The sequence below is a fragment of the Squalius cephalus genome (genome assembly GCF_949319135.1).
Source record: "Squalius cephalus genome assembly, chromosome: 17".
NCBI lineage: Eukaryota > Metazoa > Chordata > Actinopteri > Cypriniformes > Leuciscidae > Squalius > Squalius cephalus.
This window is the reverse complement of record NC_137138.1, coordinates 13141999-13150349: the sequence shown is the minus strand read 5'-3', so window position 1 is coordinate 13150349 and position 8351 is coordinate 13141999. Positions and strand designations below refer to the sequence as shown.

The window sequence follows — 8351 nt, the reverse complement described above, 5'->3', positions numbered from 1 at the left end:
TTTCTTGTTATCAAAGTAAAGTTGGTCTGCTTAATATTTACGATACTTTTTTCAGGATTCTTTGATGGAACAAAAGTTCAAAACAACAGCATTTATTTGCAAAAGAAATCTTTGGTGACATTATAAATGTCCTTATTGTCTTTGATAAATTTATATGCCCTTGCTGAATAAAATTATTAATAAATAAAAAATATCAGATTGTCAGCCTATTATAAAAACATACTCTCTTCTGTTATCATTTACTCACCTTCATGTCATTCCAAACCTGTATAACAACTTCATTTCTCCTGTGGAACACACACAGACACATCTTTTTTAAAAAACTTTCATTGTATGGACATAAAAAGTATTTAACACATCCTTATTTTGTGTTCAAAGGAAAGTAAGAAAAAGAAAGACTAATTGCAAACTGCACAATACAAGGAATCATTGATGTCTGTAGGCTGTATGGTTGGATGAGTTACACTTTCCACCATTTGTGTAAAGGCCTAGTATGGGCATCTAAGTTATTATTATAAATTGTAAGCAATATAAAATTATTTTTAGTTCATGAACAAAACACTCCTTACTGCTTTTCCCATTTTATTTCTACTTCTGTTTTGAGGGACAAATGAAGTTCGATTGATGAAGGCGTGTTAAGCGCACAGTCTGTCTCTTGTCAGGACAATCCGTTTTGACAGAGCCATCCGTTTACAGTTGCTAGCTATTGATCTGGTTTTCAACACATCACACCAGGCAGTTTCCTGCAGCATGCTAACAAAAACACTCAGGTACGATCAAAAAGCCCCACACGACACGCGAGAGCTCATCTGCACCCAGCGGAAAGCCGCGTCTTCCCACACGCTCGTGCGTACGCTCTTTGGAGACGGCTAGTTTCTGAGAGAGTTAAGGGGCTTTTGCGTCTGAAGAAATCAGCCAGAGCTTGCATTAAGGTAGATGAAATCTTATGATGTGTGGTGGGTGAATGGTTTGTTTGTGTCATTAAGAAGCAGAAAGCAAACAGCGTGAACTTGCCGTGTGTACTGTCTGAGGAAAGTCAAGATTAAGGGATGTTCAGAGACCTTCGTCTGTCAAAACTTCAAAGTTGCCATAGGCTCTCCTTGTTCTGGCGGCGTAGCAACCAAATCGCAAAAACTCAGCAGCCTCTGAGGCTGTCAGAGGCCTCCTGACACCCCCTTTATCAGGTGTACAGAGCTTTAATGCCATTCTAGATAAATAAACCAAAACTGCTGGGAACACTGGCGCCCCCTTCTAGGTTACTGATAGTAGCAACGCTACTAAACTAAAGGGGTCATGACATGGATTTTTTATTTTATTTTAAAGTCACTATGAAACGGAAGTTGCTACAGTATTTTCTTCCCTATTGTGACGTATATCTGCGTGAAACGGATTCTCGAACAAAAAAAAGTAGGGTTGGAATTGATTTTGCCCATCAGAATTGATTGGATGGTTGTGGTTTGCCATTGCTGAGATCATATGTGAGTGACACGTTGTCCCGCCCTCGTGTCAGTAAACACATCATCAGAGAGAGGAGAAATTATTTTAATTAAAGATTATGAAGGCACATTATTTTTCAAAAAAATTATAATAATAATAGTGTTCATGGATAAATCATTTATAATAAAAATTTTGTTTACAATAAATCATATAAAAACAATATATACATAATATATACATATTTAAAAAAGTTTTTAATCATTATATGTATTAATAAAGTGTAGTGTTAGAGACCGGGGACAGGTAATAAATCATATTTTTTAAGTGTTCTAGGTAGTTTTATCATGTATTTTTTATGTATATATTTAAATTTTTGAAAAGCTTATATCTTAGCAAGCTATACAACACAAATAGCTTGCAACAAGTACTGAGGCTGCAAGTTTTTATATAGCTACATTTAATCTGTTTAATTAAACTATTCTCATTTTCAGAGACAAACTGAATCAAATCCCCCATTTGAATCACCTGGGGGCTCATTGCATGCATGTCTTGCAGCGGAGGATGAAATGGCCCGGGATGAGCTTGTGCAAACAGTGCTGTCATGTTGCCTTTTCTTCACTGACAGATCAGATGCATTGTGAGAATGGAAGAAAACATCTGGAGGAGACAGATGGAAGAAACAAGAGAGAAAAGAGGCTCTGTTTGGTGGACCCATTCAGACCACGCTAAGGATTTTGCTGTCTACCATTCAAAACGCACACATGGGACAGGACAGAGAATACATTCCACAAATGCATCTTTTAAATGAGAAACAAAAGACAAGAGGTAAGACAGCAAAATAATATGCAGCATCATAAGTGAAGTCCCATAAGTCTCCTCCTCTCTTCACTGTAAGGTGAAAATAAACGTCTCGGAAATGTGTTTTTGGATTCTGCGTTGATACGTTTTGTTTCATTTCTGATTTGCTCTGTGCAGGCGAAGGGATAAGAAGCTGTTTACATTTGAAGCGGAGATCTGTCTGGCGGATTTTCGCAACGAACGGCAATCTCGCACAACAAAACTCGTCCCTTTCAGAATGCAAAAGTAGCCCAATCCCGTTTTAGAGGCGACGGCACTGAGTTTATATGCTGATGATAGCAGCTGCACTTCCTCCTATAGATCTACGAGTGCAAATAAAAAGGAGAAGACGGGAGGGGGGGTTACTGGATAAGACATTTCAGAAAGGGGCCACAAAAAAAGGAAGACTGTAAAAAGGAAAGGCAAATTAATTTTATTTCCTTTAGAAAAGTGTGGTATACCAAGGGGGTCCCTGTAACTTGTGAAAAATTAAAAGAGACGGATTCAAACTGTCCAATTTCCACATCAAACAAACGTTGGCTCTCTGCTCCTGGAGAAAGTGCTTCATACAGCACACAGCCCTCCCCCCATTCCCCCATCCCAAACCCGCTCAGCTCTCCAACCTGAACCACCAACACATTTTCTGAACACTCGCAGTATTCTCGGTTTCCTTATTAATGCCGCTCTCTAATTCCCATAAGCACTGTACTGGTTACACTAGCCACTGTCTCTCCCCTGTCTAATTATACCCTTGTGAGTCTATTAATCAACCTGTGAATTATTTAAGAAGGAGAAATCTTCTGTCTGTAACTGACTTTGACAGAGGAGGGGGGGGGGGAAGCAAGGGAGGGCCAAGGTAGAGGATGGAGAGAGAGAGAGCATAGTATGGAGGGGGAAGGAGAAAAGAGAAAGAGAAATACGGAATGAGGGTCTACCGTCCTGGTGCGTCCCTGAGGACTGAGGCTGGTGCAAGTCTCTGGCACTGAAACGAGGCAGATCCTCGTCAAAATACACTTTATGTTTGTTTTTTTTACCCTCAATCCGCATAAGTTTTCATCACAAACATGAATTCATGAATATATGTAGCAGTACAGAATAAAGAGGGTTGGGAACAGGAGGGAACATAGAGAAGGAGAGAAATGAAGGCAAAGAAGTGAAATTTCTATTACGGGGGAATTTACACTTTCCGGTGTTTGACATCTAGACTCTCTTGTCCCCATTATCCAGGCATTATGGTAATGGTTAGAGTGTTTTTTACCACGTTGCTGTGTGTATACTCATGAGCTGAGAGGAAGAGGGCGAGTTTAATGATTCCCGTTGCCGCTACCGTCCACGCTGAGCCGATCAGGGCCGGAAGAAGCCGCTTTTAAAGTAAGATCACCATTATTTTTCCATGCGAGGTGTTCTCCGTTAGCCCCTGCAAAGTGCCTGCCAATCCCAGAATAGTAATAAATTAGGCATTAGATAAATAAATAAGACGGCCCACATCATTCTGGAATATGAGATGTTAAAGAGTCTGTGTGTCAAAGGTTGTGTGGATACGTTTGTTGGAGTTGTCTCCTTTATGTGCGTCGGGTTAAAGTAAGCTCCTCTCATTAGGACCTGAGCAGCGCTGCTGTCTGTGGCTGAAGCTCACCGCTCTCTGCAGGATGTTTATTAAATTAATAAAAAGTAGCTTGCGGCGAACGGAACACAGGAAAGCCCCGGGTACGGCTGTGATTGGCACCCTCGGCTGGCCCGCGCTCTCTCAGGAGGCCAACTGCATTTGCTTTAACTAACCGGCCGTGACTGAGGGCGCAAGCTGACATGTCTCTCTCTCTCTCTCTCTCTCTTTGGTTCTCATACCTCTTTCATTGTGAAAGGCCTCAGAATGCACTGGGAAGGCACTGTGACATTCGTGGGAAAGAGAGTGACCCGTGTTGGGTGAGAGTCTATTATAAAAACAGAAAAAAGTTGAACGAGAGCATTGAGTGTAAATAGAAGATGCTGATTGGTCAAAAACAGAGGAACAACCACAGGAACTAGGTTTCTCTAATGTCAATAGAACATTAATTCCACCTGAAGTAGGTGTCGAAGGAAACTCTACAACCTGCATTATGGTTTTTACTCAGAAATTACTCAATGCAATAAAGTTGCTGGGAAAAGTATGTGATCCCTTTGAATTTGCCAGGATTGTACTTAAAAAAAATGATTTGAACTAAGTCACAACAATTGACACAGTCTACTTAATGGGATAGCTCACCTGAACCATTCCATGTCGTTCCAAATCTTTATACCATTCTTTCTCCAGGGGATCAAGAAGATATTTAAAAAAATGTATACATTTGTTTTGGACCCCATTGATTTTCATTGTATGGAAATCATTGAAACATTCTTCAAAATATATTATTTTGTGTTCCACAGAATAAAGAAGGTCAGATTTAGAACAACATGAGGGTGAGTAAATATAATGAGAGTATTTTCAGTCTAGGGTCATGCCAAATCATTGGGTTGAGATCAGTACAGGGAAACACAGTGCATTTTTCTGCAACTGCACTTACAATCCTGCAAGAAAATCAGCATGAAATGGTTTTAATGAAATATAAACACTGACATGCACAGAAGTCCTGATTAGATGAATTGCAATTAGTCACACTATGATATTTACTACTATCCTTTTAGTGCAAAAAGTGTGTACCTTCCTTTCACTGGGGATCCCGTCTTAGGAGCATCTTCAAACAGACTACATTAGCGTAATTCTCCTGAAAGACAAATTATGAAATGTATAATCAACTACTTTAATTGTTTTCAAAATAAACAATAACATAATCCAGACAATGGGCCTACTGCTCTCAAAGGAGAGAAGACAAGGGGGGTCTATTTGCATGTTAACTTTTCACTAAGAATCGTCATAGGCGGTATATAAGACAAAAATTTTCATGCAGCAGATTTTCATGTGCAAATTTCAGCTGCGTGTTTGTACCCAACACATTATTATTTCATCAGCGGCCCTCACGGGACTCCGCGGTACGTTATTCTTGCATCCCCGTGGAAGTGTCAAGTCTCTGGCCTCCTTTAGGACCTCTTGAGTGTGTTTACTCTCAGTTGAAGACTGAGCGGGCCACAATTTTGCAAAGAGAGAACTCATTAAATGCTAAGACACCAGTTGTGACCAGTGTTAGCCGTGTTAGCCATGGTAATTGCATGTACACTGTCCAAGTTGACACTTGCTGGCTCTCAAGTCAACATCAGGCGTTACAGTCAATTAGCAGGCCTTAGCAAATGCTTTGAGGTGTGGGAACAAGTTCTCATAAACTGCAACAGTCATGAGGAAAAACAGTATCCTGGTTGGCAGCACGATTGGCCATATTTGTTTGGGGGGGGGGGGGGGGGGGGGGCTATTTCGAGCCTTTTAAACCCTTAACAAACTGAGACAAACAAATCCAAACAGCAGCAAATGCACAGAGCAAAACACACTCATTAATACAGAAAGCGAGAGCAATGAGCCAAACAAAGAGGCCCTGATAAAAGTGAATACATGCATCCAGATTGACTGTACTCTAACTCTGGCAAACATACTTTTTCACAGGCTGAGAATATGAAATTACGGCGTTGCTAATGTGCTCCCAAAATGATTTGATCAGTGGTGCTTTCAAAAGAGACAAAGATTAGATGTCATTTATCAATGTTTAATAAAAAAAAAAAAACTTATTTTAAAATAAAAACGTATTATTTTGTCTTCTTAAGCAGCTAAGAAGCATACTATAAATGAATAAAAATGTTACAAAACTATTATTTAAAAAAGACAAGATTATTACTGCTAAATTATGAAGTGTTTTTCTCTCTGAGAAACTGATCATGTTATAACAACGTCAAGACACTTCTTTTTGTTGGCTTAATGCAAGGACCTTTCCACATACACTTCTATTCAAAAGTTTGGATCAGTAAGATTTTTTATGTTTTTGACATTATTTAAAAATATTATTTCCTTTTAAAATGACCATTTTCTATTTGGCAGTTTTTCAAAATTGCTAAGTTACTAAACCCCATTCTCCGAAACAAATACTCAATGGTCTAAACCCTAAATAAATCACTCTTTCTGCAAAACCAAAACAAGTTCAGCCTTTTTTGCAAAACTCTAAACACATTCTCACTCTCTAAAACACATTTTGCACTGTGATGCGCTTGCATGAGACAAAAGTTAAGCACAAAACCAACTGTACGAAATATAAGTCAATTCAGACAGTGTGCACAGGTGGCACAGGTGCACTGAATGTTGATATGAACAATGGATGGAAACCATGAGGGGAAGAATATGTATAAGAGGTGGTGGACGAGAAGGAAGAGGATGAGGACGAGGACGAGAAAAAGCAAGGTGTGGAGAGTGTTGTCAAGGCTGGATCTGGCACACTAGAGGGTTTTTCCCCCTTTGTCTGGCAAAAGACAACTTTGCCTGTGATATGAACAAAGTCCTAAGGCCAGACCCAACACAAAGTTGAAAGAAGTCTTGATCCCTCCTGAAGGACATCAACATAAGATGTTTTTTGGGGGGGGAGAAAGTAGTCTACCCGTAATATGAAGCTTTACCTGTAAATATGAAGACACATTTGCAAGTCTGACTGATTTTAAATTGTAATTTTGGCCACCGCTGAAATGGGCCATTCCGTTAACATTACCTGAGCAGTTTATACACTATAAAACCTCAACAACAACAACAACACTGCAATAAGAGTGCAGTTTATCTGTCAATCAATGCATGTGTTCATCACTAGAATAGTTATACATATGTGCAGTGTGCACCCAAACTTTCTAACGCCCCTGAAGGCCATTGTGTAATTCGCACCCTAATTTGAACTACTGTATTTTTACAGTATGCAAGTGTTGAATATACAGACATTCAATACTATGCAATATTCAATCCAATACTTGGAGTATATTCAGTATGCAATATATTCACCTTACTAAGTTTTGATTACAATACTTTTTTATGTATTTGCATACTTTGTTTACTGTATACATTATACATTTGTTTCTGTAACTATATGCTCTGTATGCCTTGTTCTCCATTTTTTTGACGTAGTGCCTAATGAATGATCTGTAGTGTTTTAATAATGAAGGATGTATGATCTGAAAGCATTGTTTGATTTTGAGTACGGGTGAAATAGTTTTGTGCCGATTGTTTGCTTTTGCCAGAAGAATCAGGGGTTTCGTGAAAGTAGTTTGATGATTTGTTTTTGTTTTAAATGTTGTGAGAAAATGGGTCAATGTTTCAAGAAATGTGTCTTAGCAATTGTGAAAAACTGTAATATATTTCAAATGTGATTTATTCCTGTGATGGCAAAGCTATCAAGCTATCACTACCAGTCTTCAGTGTCACATGAATCAGAATCATTCTAATATGTTGATTTTGTGCTCAAGAAACATGTCTTGTTATTATCACAGTTGAAAAATGTTTTTTTGTAGAAACCATGATGCATTTTTTAGGATTCGTTGATTATTAGAAAGTTCAAAATAATCTTTTTTTAAATGGAAATCATTTGTAAAGTTACAATGAAATCTCATTGGCCCACATTTCCACTCCACATTACCATATTAAACATAAAATATCTCCTGATTGGCTGTGATTGTGTCATGTCATTCAGCACCATCATCTTCAGTGTGGAAAGAAAAATTGTTTGTAATTCAGAGAGACCGGTGTATCTAACAAAAACTTCTCTAATGATCCAACTTACATCTGTTTTATGACAGACATAGTAAATCTATAATATAAACTGCATGTAAACAACTTGACTTCAAACACTGTTGGATAAATCTTGTGATAAAGCTTGCTGACTTGTTAACTTATCCAGAGCCGTGAAGAGAGTAGCGACTAATCTCTGTCTGCTAAAGGGCACCGCTCTGGGGAAAAGTTTCCCCTGTTCCAGTTTACCATTTTGGACTTTTTACAGCAGCTTCTGCATCTTCTCAAAGACTGAAGTTATTGCACTTAAATTGTTGGTCTTTGGCAACCTTTGTTGACAGCGAGTCAGCGACAGCATGACTATGCCACGGCTCCAACTAAAACATATTTTATCATTTAATATTATAGTCTAGACGGA

At 38.7% G+C, this 8351-nt stretch overlaps 1 long non-coding RNA gene across 1 annotated transcript in view; it reads right to left on the bottom strand.

The window, feature by feature from the left end:
* Positions 1 to 244: 244 nt before the first annotated feature.
* Positions 245 to 8351, bottom strand: part of LOC307145079 — a 28326-nt gene continuing 20219 nt past the window's right edge. Inside the window, exons 2-4 of the long non-coding RNA XR_013818887.1 lie at positions 4952 to 5015; positions 1963 to 2094; positions 245 to 287 (exon numbers count right to left, since the gene is read on the bottom strand). This is a non-coding gene — a long non-coding RNA (uncharacterized lncRNA). The remainder of the gene's footprint in view (positions 288 to 1962; positions 2095 to 4951; positions 5016 to 8351) is intronic.